Source organism: Anser brachyrhynchus, assembly GCF_964034855.1.
Source record: "Anser brachyrhynchus genome assembly, chromosome: 1".
Lineage (NCBI taxonomy): Eukaryota > Metazoa > Chordata > Aves > Anseriformes > Anatidae > Anser > Anser brachyrhynchus.
Window position 1 is genome coordinate 170193938 of NC_137694.1, and position 19235 is coordinate 170213172.

The 19235-nt window shown below is 34.5% G+C and overlaps 1 long non-coding RNA gene across 1 annotated transcript; it reads left to right on the plus strand.

The window, feature by feature from the left end:
- Positions 1 to 670: 670 nt before the first annotated feature.
- On the plus strand, positions 671 to 5122 carry LOC308188375. Its single transcript, XR_013945463.1, has 4 exons — positions 671 to 1199; positions 1545 to 1670; positions 2114 to 2193; positions 3833 to 5122. It is a non-coding gene; the product is annotated as an uncharacterized lncRNA (long non-coding RNA).
- Positions 5123 to 19235: the final 14113 nt, after the last annotated feature.

The window sequence follows — 19235 nt, forward strand, 5'->3', positions numbered from 1 at the left end:
TTTTTATTCGGTAGATTGATTTGTAGTCAAGCTCAGATTCCTTTTCAGATTGTTTTCTTTGGACCCTGATGTGCTTTGTTATTTCCCATGAGAGATTTCACAGTAACGAGCTCTGCCTGGGGCCCCATTGTTAACAAGCTGTCCAGTTCAAGGAGCAATCACATTGAGGCCTACTGTGGCTCAGAAGCCTGAGCAAGACTTACGCCAAGTACAGGAGCAGGGTGTACCTGCCACGCTCACATCTGTTAAAAACAAGTAAAAGAAGTTATCAAATCACATAGGTATTATCTGAAGTCATCTTGTCTTTACTTCGCATACATGAAAATATACATCATCAGGTGAAAAAACAAATGAACAAACAAACAAAACCCAACAACTATAAATTAAAAAAGAGCATGCACACATAAAATAAGCACCCTGCTGTAACTGTTGATGGGTATTTTTTTATTTCCATCTTTAATTTGAAAGCATCTTAAAATACAGCTTACAAAGCTAGAATTCCTACATATTATAGATATAATAATATCTTTATAATTACTGAATTCATTGTTATACTGCATAATCAGCTTGTTGAAGACAGGCATTATTGTAAAAAAAAAAAAAGAAAGACTACTCAAGAGTAACATAGCTCTCCCATTAAAGTCTTGATTAACTTTATAACAATAATGCAATATCACTATGTTTCCATAAATTAGAAGACAAATTGGATATATATCAAGTAATACCCTTGTATTTTTACAAAAGAAATGCATGTTTAATTTAAAGAAAAATAATTCCAACTACATAAATTTCTTAAGGACAGGGGTGATCTATAAACTCAATTCAAAAATGTAAAACAAATATTTAATCATCTCAACAGTATTATCTTAAAGGTTTTAGAGACAGCTGTGCAGCTCCTAGCCACTAAATGAAGTACAGTAACATCAAATGCAACTGATGTGTGCAGTGACGATTGAGATTATCTATTACAGATGGGCTGACCCATTTAGGTTCAGTCCCACTGCTCCTGTTTGGTCAGCAGGCACCTTTTACCATCTGCTTCATTTGCATTTGCTCTATCTTTTCTGTTATTATATAATAGAGACATAGCTAGATGGCAAGTTAGATCAGAAGCACAGTCTGAGAACTACAGAATTTTCAATTTGCTGTTTTTTTTTTTTTTCAGCTTTTGAAAAAAGCTTCATTCGTAAAAACAAAAGGTAAACGTAAGTCTATCATAGTCTAAAAGAATACAGTACGGATGTCTAAACCTGTATTTTGTGTGCATATTTATAAACAAGAAAGCAAGAAATGATTTCCATAAGCCAGGATTTTGTATATAATGTCAAAATAACTGAATGAAATATTCAAGGAGTAAATGGGACCTAGGGGAAAAGTTCCTAAAGATTTTTGCTATTTCAAGATATATCAGAGATGTACATGGAGATTTTGGGGGTATTCTGTGTTCCTAGCTGTTTCCATGATATGCTTAGATAACTGGGTTAATAATGACAATGGGATTCTAGCGAATAAGATATCACATCAATATCCTGATCATTTCACAGTCAAAAGACAACAGTGAAGCCAAGAAGACAGCAAATAGACACTGCCAATGACCCAAATGCTACAGTCAGAAAATAAATTTCTATGGCTTAACGTCTGGGCACCGAGAATATTTTTCAGAAATGAAGGCAAGAACTGTGCCATACTTAGTTACAGAGAGCACTTATTAAGATACATATTGCTAACAGATACATGTTACTTTTCTTTTTAAAATGCTATTAGAAGATATTTACATGTAGCCGAATGTGTTTAAAATGAGGAAAAATATATTCTAGATGATACTTTTTATTTTCTAAAACCGTTCTTATGATGATTTAGCATTATCAGGAAATCTTGGAGTCTTAAAATCAACATAGCAGTTAACATGTGGAGATCACTTTGAGTCTATGTGATTTAAAAAAAAAGGTTTTTTTTGCAAGGATGGTTATATTTGCGATGTTACGCAGTTTCTACAGCTCATCTGGTGTTCATTGTTTCCTAGCAGTCCTGTTGGATATAAGCTTTATCTGTGCAAAGGTGTTGAATAAAACAGTGTTCAAATGGATGCTGCATATGCTAATTTTGATTTCAGCTTTCTCCAAGGGCTATAACTTAAAGGTTTTCCCCTGTGAAGGTGTGGGAAGAGGAAAAAATGAGATTGTATGAATAAAGGTGGATGGTCCATTGCATTACTTATCTTCTTCAGCACAAAGAACAAGATGAAATAAATGTGAATAAACTAGGATGATACTAAATATGGCTTAATGTCTTATGTTGTCATTTCAGAATCATAATTTTCATATTGAATAGGGAAGAAGTAGCAGGAGTGGTCATAGTTTGTGCAAATAATGATGGGGAAGGCCTGTGCAATAATATATCACCTAATTTCTGAAATGTGCCCATTAATAGAATAGAAAAGATATCTGTCCAGGAATACTATCAGTAAAATATCCTGTCAAGTCTAGACAAGTGAGAATTTGGTGTAGGGTGTAGATTAGCTCTGCTATGCTCAAAAACTAACCATTAAGTTTGACTGGAACAATGTAAGTCAGAAAAATGGAGGCATTAAGATTATAGACAATTTAGTCAAGGGAAATAGTTAAGCATACCTTTTTTTATCAATCCTTTTTATATTTTATTTTATTATTTCTTTGCTGTAGGAAAATATATTTTGAAAATATAAACTTTTCAATGTGACTCTTTATGAGAAGGAAATTTGCTGAATTCATATTAAAACCCCTTTTCTTGGAAAATTTCCAATTCTACTTTTATGAGCAAGTATTCTATTTTTTCTTCCACTGAAGTTATCATTGTGTGCAATGTTACCTATCCACCCTCAAGTAGGATGAGAAACATTATCTAAAGTATTGATAATGTTAATGATGAAAAATAATAAAATGTTAATGACAAAAAATGATAATCATATTGTGTATACTCGTTACAGTTCCTCTTACTAAAATAGTAAAATATAGTGACACAGAAAAAACAAAAAACAACAACAAAAACAAACAAGAAAGCCAATTCATTAGGTAAAAAATCTTAAGAAGATGGTTTTTTGTTTGTTTGTTTGTTTTGGAGTTTTCTTTGTTAGTTTTTCCCTCCAGTGGGATGCCTGAATACTTGATATTTCTTTTTTATTATTACTATTTATTTATTTATTTATCTATTTATTTTTGCTAAGCATTTTCAAAAGACAGCTCAGGTGAATTGAGATGGGTTTTCCATTACCATAACATATACTTTGAATGAAACTTCCACTAAAAAAAACTAAAAGAAAAAAAAAAGCTACAATAAAACAAAAACGTAAAATCAAAATGAACCACAAATTTGCCCTGATAAAGATAGAGTTCTAACATAAATTCCATAAGCTAAAGTTCATAGGTAAGTGTCATACTCTCATTGTTTTATGACGTCAACAACATTACCACGATGTCTTAGGATTCACACACTTTGAATCATATTGTTTTATCTCTAGATGATTAGTACTCATGTTCTATATCATTATTTAAAAAAACATTGTCCTTAAAATTATGTTTGTATGTTTTCACATAAAGAGGGTGCCTGATAAAGCAGACACTGTAGCTCTTTTCAAATGAATAGAAATGTATCAAGAGTAAATAATTCAGGAATAATCCCCCTAGCCTTTATTTTCACATCATAATCACAGTTTCAGATCTCAGTTTCTATTTCTAGTTTTTCTCCTTTGGGTAATGTTTTACAGCTATTGACCTTAAAACCAGTCACTATTTATTTTTCTGCCTTTTTTTTTTTTTTTTTCCTAGTGTAACACACAATTTCATGTTTCTTGTAGGGTACCTGATAAGCCTAAAAAGAAGTAGAAGAATAAGAAAGTGGTTTCTAAAAGCTGAAAGCTGGATAAGTTTTAAAGCCTGAAACCTTACATTGGATGCAGCAGCTGATGTTCTCAGGAATTTCTCTTTTAGGTCACAGAGTCAAGTAAAACTCTTGTAAGACTATCACTAGATACTCAATAATGGAGAAAAAATGTTGAATAGATTGCAATGCAATGCTACAAAATGATCTTTATTATAAAAATACTTTAGGTCATATGGCCCTGTGAGCTCATTGAATTGTGCTTGGCTGTTGAGATGACAGAATTCAGTCCCATATTTTCTGGTCATGTGAATTTCACTAGGTGAGGAATATAACCCTCTGATATGAGGCAATAGTCTACCAGTCAAATTTTTGATTTAGGCTATGCTTTTAATTCTTTTAATTCAATTACAGATCTTCATTAAAGCCTCTGAGAAGTACTCCATGCTACTTGTGTATATGTGAAAGAAAATGCAATTACTAAGATTTTATAATTTCTATAAGATGTGTTATTGCATGAAACGATTTAATGTACACTGCTTATTACATTTTATTTTCATAATTGATTGCATTCATTTTTAATTGAATTAAATTTTTGTTCATTTACTTCTAAATGCTGCTTCCATTTTCTAGGCTCTGTCATTTGCAACGGCAAAGTAAATATACTTATATGACTTTGAAACTACCCCATTTCTGACTGCAGTTTTGTTACTACTGTGAATGACTTTCACAACAGGAACGCAGGCCAATTTAAAGTCCAGGCACCAAGCAATTTGAGATCCACCAGCTTTATGCAGTAATATAATTATTCCCTCCGAGGCTCTTAATTGTATTCATCACACCATGATTTCTGCACAAATTAAGCATGCATTTACTGCTATATATAACTTGCTTTGCAGTTAACATCCTGGAAACAAATTTCAAGGAGATAGAATCTTGAACTTAGTCATCCCATGAAATCACTATTTCCACTGCTCAGAAAAGTCACTTAGACTGTAAGGTCATTATATTTTTACATCATCAATTCCTATGCAGAGCAGCAGTAAAAAGAGTGGTGAAAAGATCAGCAAACTTTTACACAAACTTTTTTTTTTTTTCCAGACTGTAATTATTAAATCCCCTAGTAAAGAAAACTTTAGATTTTTGCTTGAAGGACAAAGGAAAATGAATTTTATCAAAAATAAATAGATAAAATAAAATGCAGTTTACAGAAGACAAAATGTCTGAAATTCAAAGATACATTTTTCAGCTATATATAATCACATATATATCATATATACACATAAAAAAAGTCTGATGCTATGCATTATGACAATAACCCCTGGGGCCTAGGCATTCATTTTGTATTTCACCAGAAACTATTTTCTTTCTGTAGAAATTTTTGTATACACTCAGTTGTGGAAAAGTCACATTAGAAAAAGACAAAGAAGAAAGAAGGATATGGAGACTGTGATCCATCTTCACATTTCTGTAGTCATTCTTCTGAGATTTTAAAGTAGAGTGCCATTTGACATGCCTGTAACTTGGTGCATAAATTGTCCAGTATCCCACAGAGTTAAGAATCAATATTTTAGTAAGTTTCAGAGGTGATATGGACAGTACAATCCAGACTTAACAGCTAGAAACAATAAGCAAAAACTGGAAACAAAACAACAACAACAAAAACAAACAAAACAACAACAACAACAAAAAACACCTCCATGATTTGAAATGGCATCTACATATTGAAGGTATAACCAGAAAACATCTCAGAAATGTCAGAGACTTGTGAGGGTCAGTGAATGGATACTGGTCTATTCTGATCAAGATGGCAACATTTATATGCATGCAATATTATTTCCTACTCTTTCCATCCTTTACTTTTTTTGTTTCCTTTTTTTTTCCTCTAATTTTCCTTTATCATGTGAAATGTTTACTGAGTCCATAAGCTTTTCCGGTCCATAAGAGTCCATGTTTGCCTCCTATCAGAATTGTTTGTGGTGCTAGTTAAATAATTAAAATATCAGGTGTATTCATAATCAACATACATTTCAGCAAACATTTGGCTTGACTTATGTGTGTGATTAGATTCAATATAAAAGGTCATAAGAACAATTTCTACTTTGAAGAATAAACCCAAATCTCTGGATGTGAATGAAAAATATCTATTGACTAATAAAATTAGGCTGGATATTACCACATCTATTGTAAGCAGAATTGCACACATATACTGAGATGAGATACTGAGATCTCATCTCACAATGCACATATTGTAATATAAAAATATGTCAGCATTTATTGCATATATGAGGCAGAACCTTTGTAAGAAAACTACTTGGGATAAATCCCTTGGAGATCTATAGGACATTTGCCTTACTAAGGTCCTAAATTTGAAGTTTCAATAGTCCACAGGGAGTACCTCCCTCACAATTAATTTACCTAAGAATTATAACATGAGAACAGCATGGAAGTGACTAAGAATGTTATATCAGATCCAAGGGAGCCTTTAATTTAATGAGCTCTTTTAGTCGCACTTCACATGTGTGAATCCTCTACCCTTCAGTCTGATACAAGCACTTGCTTAGAGCATTGCATAGTGTGAATAAGGAGGCATTATTTACATATAGAAATAATGCCTGCTGGTCTTTCAAAATCCACATAAGATACCTGACATTCTGCCACCAACTAATAAAAAAAATATAATCCCTAATATTAGAGCAAAAATAGCTCTAAATTTTAGTCAGAATATAACAACCAAACATATATTCTTAATTCTCCAAACATCTATTGCCAATGAAAACTGCCAGTCCTTCCAAGTCCCTAAAAGAAGTCTGTTCCTCAACAAGCCTCAACTCTGCATACAACTGTTCAATATGACTAGCATTGCAAAATTCAGAAGGGCAAGACATTTGGATTATTGTTGACCAAGAAAGGAAGGAACTACAGAAACATTATGGAAAATAAAGTTTTAGCCTTCTCTTTTTTCCCTGCTGTGACTACCTAAGCTATTTGTAGCCTTAGATTTCAGGAGCAGTACCCATGAGTTATCCTGGAAAGTGGAGAGAGCCACTTGTAAAAACTAAACCAGTTTCCTTATACTCCCTTAAAAATAATAAATTATTTTTGAACTCTCTCTCTTTCTCTCTCTTCTTCTTTCTTCTTAGAACAACATATTCAAGATTGATTTGGAGCTGATAGTAAAGTACACTACATTAATCCAGTGTAGAAAATCAGAACATGGGCTATCAGATTCTTCAGTGAAGAACAACATTCCCAATTATGACTTTTGTTAGTTTCAAAGAGCTGGGACTATTCCCTGACTCCACAGCAGTAAGATTTGGCAAATGATCATATGTCAAAGGTGTTGCAGGAGTCTGTCTTTTTATGCAGTAAAGGTAAAAAGGTAGTCACACTCAGGTTTTATTCTTAACATGCTGACTTACAACAGTAACACATAGATGCTTCCTATATTACAGACAGAAATAGTAGATTTTCCAATACAAGTATGCCTTACTGACTTGCACCATAAGAGTTTTTAACTGTTCATTTTAATCCAGTTTTTCCAGTTCCAAATGCCATCTTTAATTTCTACATTCCCTGCTGAAAGAGATATTGTCCACAGGTTATTATTAACACAGAAAAAAATGACATTCTAGCACTCATACATATATAAACCTTGGTTTATGACATATATAATTGTTACTTGATTAGTTGGATTCTGAGCTCAGACTCTTCATGGACCATTATTGGTTTGCTTAGGATGCTGCCATAACTCTGGCAAGATCCCCTGATTTGGATGAAGCCTTATGTTTCATTTAGAATAGTTCAAACCTTATTAGAGTCTTTTCACATCACCATGTAATGTATGTCATGTAGGAAAATGAAGACAGGGTTGTAACATGGTCAGTAAATCTCTGTTTTCTCATTCTAATAACATTTCAGGCATTCTGCCCAAGTCTCAGAATCTACTACTGGCCAAAATACAGGCTCCCTCTTCTATGTATGCTATTATTCAACTTGTTACTATGTGCTAAACCTGTCTGCTAATGCCTCTCTGCATTTCTTTTGTTGCCCTTTTTAATTAGGCAATGCCAGAACACCTTTGTTTTGCTATTTTGACAACTTAACTATATGAGGAAAATCAGAATTCTCTTAGTTTTACACACACTAAGACCCAAAAGCACTCCCAGACTGAAAGGACACTTTGTATTGGATAAAAATACAGTTTAGTTTTAGAATTAGTTTTAGAAGATATATTAAAATCACTTTGGATGACATCTGACAAGCCCAATCTACCAATCACTGAAGCTAGCAGATTTCAGTAGCCACTGAATTATAAAACTGTTGGCTTTTTCATATGTGTTTGTAAGGATAGCTGCACATTTGTTACCTAATTAGCATAGATATTATCTCTGTACACATTTAACACATCTAAAGCCAGTTACCTTTTTACAGAAAGTATGTATTTAAGGTAAAAGTTCTGAGCAATCAGACAAAGCAACACAATTAATGTAATAAAAGTCTTCAACAGGAAGTCTGTTGTGTCTGTTTCCCTCTTAATCAACTGTAAAATTATAAAGGAATTAGAGGCACTACAAAGTCACACTAGAAATAAGTCATAGACATTCTCTTTTTTATTGAATGAAATTATCTATGTATACAGGAAAAATAACCTGAGAAGCTAAGTAATTTTTGCAGGTGCTTCTGAATTTTTCCCTTTCAATTATTTGGGAAGGAAAATCTAACTTTCATTCTGCTGCTTTTCTCATACATGCATTTTGACATTAAAATAATAAAGCCAATGAAGTGCACATAGTTCTAGATTTATGTCACACATATCACTCTGTCAGTTAGTAATTGACATAATGACAAAGTAGCCAGGGAAAATGTAGGTGGAGAAAGGGGATTTGAACAGAAAAAAGATGTGCATAGGAAGCAGTCTGGAGAGTTTGAATATACCTAGCAACATGACTAGATGCATTCCCATTCTATTGCTTAAAAAAAAAAAAATCAAAAAAAAAAATAATCTAGGTCTTGTGGGTATGAGGTAAGTCTGATAAACACAAACCTTCTAATTTTCTGCTTCCAAAGAACGGTCTGTCAAGGTTAAAGCTGAAGGTTCCTGAATAATTTTGATTGGCACTGAGCAATAGTTTGAGAAGTATAACTGAAGAAAATGAAACAATAGGCTACTGAAATATCAAGGGAACTGAGATTGTTAGCAGTGTTCATACAGCACAGTACTACCATGGCATCCTGGACATGAATATTCATGTAGCTACAGTTACATATGCACAAAAGCTTCAAAAAGTTCCCTGAGATATTATCACTCTGTAACTATTAATCCCAGTTCATATGTCCTGAAAAGAATAAGGTCTGGGACAACACAAAAGGAAACTTTTGCTAGCAATACTTGGTTTATATAGGAATCTTCTTTATTTGTACATACTGAGTTTTGAACCTGGCATAAGGACATGAAAGGTATTTGGGCTTATGTCTTAGAGTAGCTAAGGTACAGAAACAGATAGACATATCAAGGATGTAAGCCAGACTTTGACACTCAACCTGTAGGCCAGTGATTGACTACTGCCCCCTTCTATCTCACAGTATAGGTACAGATAGCAAAGGCTGGAGGGTTATACACATGTATGTCATGGTTTTGACTGGGAGAGAGTTAATTTTCTTTGTAGTGGCTCACCCTATACTGCATTTTGGATTTTTGATGAAAATAGTGGGGATAGCACACCGATGTTTTTAGTTACTGCACTGCAGTGCTTACACAGAGACAAGGACTTTTCTACTTCTTGTGCTGCCCTGACAGTGAGGAGTCTGGGGGTGCCTGAGGAGATGGGAGGGGAGAGAACCAGGACAGCTGACCCACACTGTCCAAATGGATTTTCCATACCATACTGTGTCATGTTCAACAATAAAACTGGGGTAAAGAACAAGAAGGGAATATTGGGAGTGATGGTGTCTGTCATTCTAAGAAACCATTCCACATGATGAACCATGCTTTCCTGGAAATGGCTGAACACCTGCCTGCTAATGGGATGCTGATGAGAAGTAGTGAATGCATTGTTTGTTTAGCTTTGCTTGTGTGCACAGCTTTTGCTTTACCTAGTAAAATATTTTTATCTCAACCCATGAGTTCTTGCACTTTTAGCTTTCTGATTCACTCCTATGCATCCCACCTGGGGAGAGTGAGCGAGCAGCTGTGTGGTGCTTAGCTGTCTGACAGGGCTAAACTACAACAGTTCTTCCTGACACCAAATTTGGGGCCTAAAGAGTTTGAAAAGATGACAGTTTTGATTTCAATGTAGAGTGTGCTAGATGAAATTTATAGAAGTTATAGCTGTTTAGCTGCTAATTGGCATGGTCTTGTGCTTGCCATGGGACTTACTTTGCCTTACTGTATGCTAGAATCTGTTGCTTATTAGTGGCTGCTTTTGTTTCTGCTACTTACTCTACTCTTTTTCATCTTGCTTTTCTCTGCCTGGGAACATTTTTGTAGCAACTATGGCCACAAGCCTGGGCTGGCAGACAGCTAGGGCATCACTGCTGTTCCTGTGCTGCTGGACTGGACTGGCTGGAACTTCAAACTTAAATTGAGTCAGAGGGACTTTGAGCGGTGGATGAGTCCATGTGGGAGCATGTACACACCGAAATCTCTCTGGTCACAGATAGATCCACTTTGGAGCAAAGTACACCTCAAATCATCTGTGGTCACAGAGAAGTCCATGCTGCAGCAGATACACCTTGCAGTGTCTGTGTCCATGGATAAGGCCATGCCTTCAAGAATACCTTGAAACATCTGTGTCTGTGGATAAGAACATGACAAAACAGGTGTCTGAAGGGATCTCTGCAGGGACTGTGGCCAAAGAAGAAGGTCCACACCAGAACAGGTAGACCTCGAAGCATCTGTGGTCATGGATTGGTCCATGACACAGTAGGCAGAACTCTGCAGGGACTGTGGCTCATAGATAAGGCCATGTCAGAGCAGGTATAGCTCTAAGAGATTGTGGCCAGAGGACTGGACTGAGTCCAGCCTGGAGCAGGGGTGAGGAGAGTTCATTGCATTGTTAAACTCTATGGCCTGGTCCAAAAGGACAAGGGGTGGAGATAATAATGTATATGACTTTAAAATGTTTTAGGCCATTATTCAAGTTGTGTGTTATAGCAAATACTATAGCAGGAATTCCATGCCACTAGCCAGGCCAGGGGCAAGGGGAGGAGTGCATTGCAATGTTAAAACCTGTAGTCTGGTCTGAAGGTACCAGGGGTGGAAACTGTGATGGATATACCTTTAAATTGTTGTAACCTATGATCTGAGTTACATGTTATAGGAATTCCTATAGCAGGAACCACTCAAACTAATGGAGGACGAACCTGACAAGACACAGTGCAAGTACAGCAGTGACCTGACCTGAGCTGGCTTTGGCATCAAATAACTCCATGCAACACTCTGGCTTTCTTATCCTGGGTGATCACCATAATAGACAAAGACTAAGTAATGGAGAAAAAGAACTTAGTGGATATTTTCTGAACATTTTATGGATATTTCATAGAGATGGTCCTTAGACTGAGGGAAAGATATCTGTGTATTGAAGGGTGGTGATTATTGAGGGACCTGGGCATGATGTAAGTACAATGAGCTAAGGGGTGAAAATTGTCATGGTTTTGACTGAGAGAGAGTTAATTTTCTTTGTAGACGCTCATGCAATACTGCATTTTGGATTTTTGATGAAAATAGTGGGGATAGCACACCAATATTTTTAGTTACTGCAGAGAAGTGCTTACACAGAGCCAAGGACTTTTCAGCTTCTAGCACTGCCCCACCAGCCAGGAGGCTGAGGGTGCACAGGGAGCTGGGAGGTGACAGAACCCGGGCAGACCAGACTGACCAGAGATATTCCATACCATATGACGTCATAGTTAGCAATAAATCTGGGGTAGAGAAGGAGGAAGGGGCGGACATCCAGAGTGATGGTATTTGTCTTCCCAAGAAATCATTCCACACGATGAGCTCTGCTTTTCTTTCTCTCCCCACCCCACCTGCGGAGTGTGTGTGTCATGCCTGACAAGCAGATATGTGTCACTTAGTGCTGGGGATAAACCACAGACACGTTTAAGGAAAACATGGTCTCCAGTGGGAAAAGTAGTACAATCTCCAGAAAGTGGAGAACGCTCAGAAACATCCCTGCATTTAGATATGTTATTGGCTATTATTTAGGTGACAACCCACTCAATAATGTGCTTTCTGTTTTTTTTTTTTTTTAAAGACATCTTAATCTCATTGTTGACTATATGAAGTACTTCATTGCTTAATTAATATAATCTAATACTTTTGTTCACAAATGTGTGCCAAAATCACAGTTTGTAATTTATAATTATAAAATATATTACATATATAATTCACTTTACACGTGACAGCCCCATTACAGATCGTTTCCAAATGCCTTGTAAAGATACATGGTATGAAATATAAATCCATATGAACCTATTTTAGCCAGTGTTAAAATAGATCTCATGTAGGTATTTAGGACACTGAAATAAGTCATAAGCAATTACTTAGAAGACAGAAAAGTCTCTAGTTTCATTTTATTTTCTATAGAATACATGGACAAAGAAAAAAAAAAACAACAAAAAAAAACACCCAAACCCACAAAAAAATGGTGACCCATCTGAATTGATATTCATACAGCATATGTAGCAACCTCAAAAGCTGTGTGTGTGTGGAAATTGACATAATTTATATTTATTTATAGTTAAAGAAACTCAGCAATTATTCATTATGAAATAATGTTCATAATTTTGTTTGCAATAGAATATTGACACAATTTAAAAGACTTTTCTGTAGAAAATAAGATTTAGTTTCAAAGAATAATCCAAGCCCAACAATAAGCAGATGCAAAACCCATTATAGTTTTTTCCTACTTGCCTCATTAGGCTCAATGCTTAAAAGAGATCAATGACTCTGAGGTGAATTGAAAAAATATGTATTTTATTCTTACTTGTGCCCTGACTTAGACAGAGAAAAGTTTATATTTATTTTATGAAGCATTTCTACTTTCATTTCTGTAAGTATTACCACATTCATCTGCTTTCACACTTTTTCTGTTTCACTAGCAATCTGTTAGTGATCTCTTCCTTTCATCTCTCTACATATATATCCTAATGAAATCATTATGGCTGAACGGTAGGTTTTCATCCTCCTCTATTCCTACACTATATAGTGGTAATGATCTCATTTTATTTTGATACACTGACATTACAGCTGTCCTTTTCATCTTCCCAAATCTATTTTATGTTCATTTAAATAAATATATTTAATTATTCAAATCACACAGCTGTATAATCTTACTTGATGTGAAAACATTTGATTATCTGATATGGGATACTGACATGGCTGCTAACATTTGTTTTGTTGTGTAAATTGCAAGTTGTTAAACAATAATACCCTGAACTGCTGTATGATAATAAAGAAAAAAAAAAAAAAAAAGGTTTGCTGGTGGTTTGAAAAGTTTTTCCACTATTAAACATGAAATGCAGTAATATATATCTCATTTTGTTTGTTAGATTTTAATCCATTGTCATGTCCCACTATCTTACTTTTTTTTTTTTTTAAATTAGAGAACAGTAATAATTCTTCCACTATGATTTATTATTATTTTTTTTTAATCTTTAGTCTTAGGACCTAAGTGTAATATGGAAGTCTTACCAGAGTAACGATTGTAAGAACGGGAAAATATTATTTAATACATCACTGTATAAATAGTAGAGCTTCGCTAATTTGTACCTGTTTCTGAGGAGTAGCTTGTGCAATTTCTGGAGCTTGGAAACATGTGGAAACTTTAATCATCTTTTTGACTTTCTGCTGTTCATGAAAATGTCTCCTTATCCGCACAAGTTCTATGTCTGACAGTGTTCATAATGTTGGCCAGCTTTTTCATACTGAACAAGATATTATCAAGACCAAGGAAGAGTTTATTTATTTATTTATTTATTTATTACTGTATTTCCAATATTCTATAAGAGAGCCTACTCTGTAATGGGAAAATGGTGTGGGTTGAAAAGAACTAACCCTTCATTTGTCATTAGCTGGAGACTATTGCTAAGTGATGTGAAGTAGAGTAGCTTAGATTTTTGATATGAAATGTCTCAGCTCTGAGTCAAATAAAAATCCAGCCAAACAATGTCTCTCTCCAAGAACAGCAATAAAGAAAAGAAATAGGATAAACACTCTTGCTTCTTAATTTATCTTTTCTTACTGTTCTTAGCCATTAGAGAAGAGCTTGCCTCTACTAGGTGCTTCTGTGGCTCAGGGAAAGTTAATGTAACTTCCTGTATTTCCTCTACTAGGTGCTTCTGTGGCTCAGGGAAAGTTAATGTAACTTCCTGTATTTCCTTCCTCCCATCAAAGAGAAAGCAGGGAGTCAGTGATACCTTTCAGCAGACAAGCAATGCTAAACGTCTGCAACACGGAAAGGCCAGGAGCTGCTCACATCATTTCTGGTCATTACCAGAAATGATAGAGCCGTAATGGAGTCTGCTTAGCTGTCCCCAGCAAATCTCCACTCTTAATGTCTCCTGTGAGCAATAAGCATGATTCAAATACTTTAGTCTAAAAGCTCCAGTATGATTGTTGAACAATGGTACTACAAACACCAAAGCAGTTCCCTTGGAAACTGACATATTAAAACAAACAAATAAACAAATAACAACAACAACAAAGCAATTGGAAATACTTTTCTAAAACATTTTGAAATAGACTATGTTTTCAGGCTTAAGAGGAAAAAAAAAAGAAACTAAATATTAATAAATTTGTCATAAAATAGTAACATTTAGTTGAACTTAGGAAGCCAAAAAATCAGATACATAATGCGAAGTTTATGCTTTCCAATTCAATTTTTAATTTGTCATTTTACTGATATCTATAGAACCTGTGGAGTAGATCCCTTTTCCACAGCAAAAATTAACTAAATCACAGAATCACAGAATCATCTAGGTTGGAAGAGACCTCCATGATCACCTAGTCCAACCTCTGACCTAACACTAACAAGTCCTTCACTAAACCATATCACTAAGCTCTACATCTAAACGTCTCTTAAAGACCTCCAGGGGTGGTGACTCAACCGCTACCCTTGGCATCCTATTCCAATGCCTAACAACCCTTTCAGTAAAGAAGTTCTTCCTAATATCCAACCTAAACCTCCCCTGGCACAACTTTAGCCCATTCCTCCTCATTCTCTCACCAGGCACATGGGAGAATAGACCAACCCCCACCCCTCTACAGCCACCTACAAGGTACCTGTAGAGTGCATGAGAAGAGGTTACTGTTTGAATAAATGCCTGCTTAAATGAGTGGATTAGAAATGATTTTTAAAAGTGACTTAAAATAAATAATTTTCTTGATCTCCTTTCTACCATTATTATTTCATATTACATATTATTTTTGATTCACATTTGCATTTTCTGCACATTTATAATGTGCAAAAATTTGGGAATTTCTTATGCTCAGTGACAATGAGTTCATACTATTAAAGTCCTCTTACTTTGAAAATTACACACCCACATATTTCATTGTTTTTCAATTCCAAAAGTAAATATTTTAAAAAAGAGATGAGTCTTTCTCAGGACTGGACCAGCTGATGGGATTTCTTGCACTTTCACAGGAATGATGAATTTAAGAATCAAGACATGCTATCTATAGCTGTGCAAACATTTTTATTTCTGGAAACTGCTAAAGATTTTAGAAGTTCTACCCGAGTCCTGCTTAATGTGCTTTGACTCTCAAAACTAATGAATAGCATTTTGTTGTTGTTGTTGTTTGTTTGTTTCCTTTATATGAAACTCTCTTCTCTCATGATCATTAATTTGTTCTTTCCTGATTCAGACATACTGTTTGCATTAAGTTCAATTTTATTTTCTGGGTGAGTCTTTTAATCTGGCAGATGTTCAAACTTCTGTTACTAACAAGGCTCATAATTCTTTAAACCAGCAAGTTCTAAATTACTTGCAATCAATAGTATAAAGTGATGAGCCCGGTGCTCTTTGCTCAATGGATTTCCTGATACTTTTGCAAGAGTACGGAACTCGTAAATGCAGTGATTATGGTACCTTCACCTTGGATTTGAAGTATGCAACCTTCAGATCTTATCTGTTTTACAACAGTGTTACTGCTGTAATTTGATTGGTTTCAGATGAGGTAATCCAAAGGAAATTCTAGAAATGCTTGGGGAAAAAAAAATGCAAGCAAACAAACAACAACACAACAAAAAAAAACGCATGCTTCCACTGATGAGCAATTCTTGATGAACTCCAGCAAACTCCAGCTGCTAATGACCTGACTTAAGTCCCTCTCAACCTATTTAATCTGGAATAACTTCAAAGTACCAGCTTTCTTACATGTCAGTTTTGACATAACCTTTTTCTCTTTCTCTTTCTCCTTTTTTCTTTCCCATTCAATTGGAATTATACTAATTCATTTAGCCTGACTTAAAGTCTCTCACTGAGTCAAGAAACAGGTTTTAATTTCTTTTCATTTAACTAAGTTTTTGTATTTCCTCTTTTAATGTGTATTCCAGACATATTTTTTGTCAGACACCAAAGAAAAGTAAGCTGATTTTCATTCCTGCATCATCCTGTTGTATTTTAAAACTAGAACAACATTAATATCTCCCTAATACATGGAAATGATTTAGGATACACAAAAGTTAATCAATTAAACTAAATTAGTAATAATTTCATTTATTTAAATTGGCTTAATCCTGTTTTATATCTGATAGATTCTATTTCTAAAACAAAGTATTAAATGAAATTTATATCTTTGTTATCAGTTTGATGGCTTTATATTTCTTCAGATTTTTTTTATATTATAACCACTGCCCACAATGAATATTTCAATGTTCAAGCATAGAACGTTTTGACACGCCAATCGCTTTCTGTACTGAGCTTTTAACACCTGAAATATATTCACAGAAAGTGCATATATATGTAACATTATTGTAAAGGAAAACATACAGAGAAAAATGGTTCAGCCCTCTTCCACTCCAATTCCTGCCTTTTGCTTCAGTAATTTGCTACACAACTGGTTTCCTACAGAACTTTGACTTTCAAAGCTCTTTTATTTTTCTTTTCTTGCCCCCACAAATGTCTATTTTATATTGAAAACAAACAAAAAAACAAACAAAAACACTTGCCTATGACTGCTTGGTACAGTTTTGAAATAGACTTCATAGATTTGAATTCCTTCTCCTTTGATGTCAGGGCATTGATAAGCTTCTTCACATTTTGTAACCCTTTACTAAAGTGTACTGTATAAACTAAATCCACTTCAAAGACGACAATAGCTATATGTTACTTAATATTAAATCAAAATAGTTTTGTGTTTGTGTGTGTAAAATTCACTGTTTAGAAAATTAATTATTTACATAAGCTGCAAAATTTATCTTCTTTTAAGTCTTGTTCCATTTGGCTATTAGACCAACTACTATGCAGATATGTGATGCAAACCATACCTTTGTTTTCTGTTGAGTGTACCATAATGGTCTTCATAGAAAAAGTAGTCTAAACTTGGAAACTGATTTCCTTTTCCAGTTAATGCCACCCTCACTGGCAGAGTTTTGGTAAGATCCTTAGAGGACAAGTCAAAGGGTAGGATCTGGAGTTGATTTTCATTCTGGGTCATGCTCATAGAAATTACAGAAATTGCTACTTGGTAATAATATGAAATGATTTCCTACACTTTCATTGGGAAATTTCATAAGGAATGGCAGTCTTAGAACTGTTAGCTGAACCATATGGGAAAGCAAGGAGAACAAGAGAGGTGTGGTGTTTTGTTTTGCTATACTTTTTCCTCTTATTTAATGATTGTTAAAAGTTGGTTTTGGCCTTTAATCTGAATGTCAGAAAAAGAAAAGTCTTTGCAAACTAGACTCTTATGGGAACTGAGTCTTATTAAATTTTCTCTCAAAGTATAATGGATTTGGGTCTTCTTTTTTCTATGTTAGTGACCTGAGCCAAAAGTACAATTTCCATTTTCTCTCAGTAATAAAAGTCCGTGCCATAAGAAGATTATATACATGGTCTTTCCTTAAAAGTTATTATGAAGATCAAAGATAATAGAAAGGATCCAATGGGAAAGCTTCATGTTTGTGGCAGGACCTGTGGCTTACTCTATGTTCAGTGCATTTCTAGTCTGGTGGTCTTTTCAAGGCAAACATGCAAGAGATCAAAATCTTATGTGCAAATTTTAAATAAGTAAGTCCAGACAGAAATATTTGAAAACAACAAAAACCAAAAATAAACAATCAAACAAAAACCGTCACACTCTGTTACCCTTGATATGATATCATAGTTTTCTTTCCAATATGGCAATCACATTACAACCAAATTTTTGTGTCTCCTGTGATTTTTGCTCAGTTCTGATTCATAAAATTAATTTCTGTCCTTAATATACTCTAGGCAAAGTGTATTACCCACCTAAGCTGTAGGCCCTTTATGTTATTTGTGAAATTATTCACATGTCTTCAAAGCTTTAGTAATCAGTTATTGCTATGTAAGCTATGGTCTCTAGAGATGGGGTAAATATCTTATCTGTGAGTCTTCTCTCTACCCTTTTAATTTCTCTGTGTCCCTAGCAGAAGGTCTAGTTCTGGACTCACAACTTCCCTTGTTTTAAACCCTGATCATACAATTCTTTTAGTCGTTAAGTTCAATCCCCTCCCTCCCCACCCATCCCCCACTCTCCCCCTAAAGGAGGAAGATATAGTATTGCATTAATTATTTTTACTGGAATTAGGAAAAATTTAATTAAATGAGCTATTGATTACCTGATTACTTTGCATTGTTAAAACTACTAAGTTCTTTTTAAGGTCTTTAACTTTTGCTGAGTGCATTGCTGAGATGATAGGTCTCCTGATGTTTGCTTTAAGATATAGGCTAAAAGACCACAATAAGAATATAATACTGGTAAAAGCCAAATGCAGTTTATTGAAAACAAAATACAAAATCCTCCCCCGCCCCCCCCCCAAAAAAAAAAAAAAAGCACTTCTAATATAATATATGAATACACAGCTCTTAAGGGAATAGCAAAACATAAAAACATAACAAAAGCCTTCTTTCATAGAAACATACATCATTTCTCTATAGAAGACTTTTTCATAAACAGTTTCAGAAGAGGATCATAGAACAACTAGCTTTTAAACTAATACTATTTAATATCATTGGTACAAAGAATCTTTCATCTTATAATTAGTTTAAAGTAGGACAGATTAATTTTATTTGATTTCAATTCAGTGATTTAAATGAACAATTTTAATCATTATTTAAATCAGTGAGACGGAAAACTTGATTTAAAAATGACTTTTTTTTTCACTATTTAGCAATTTTTTTCTGAAGAA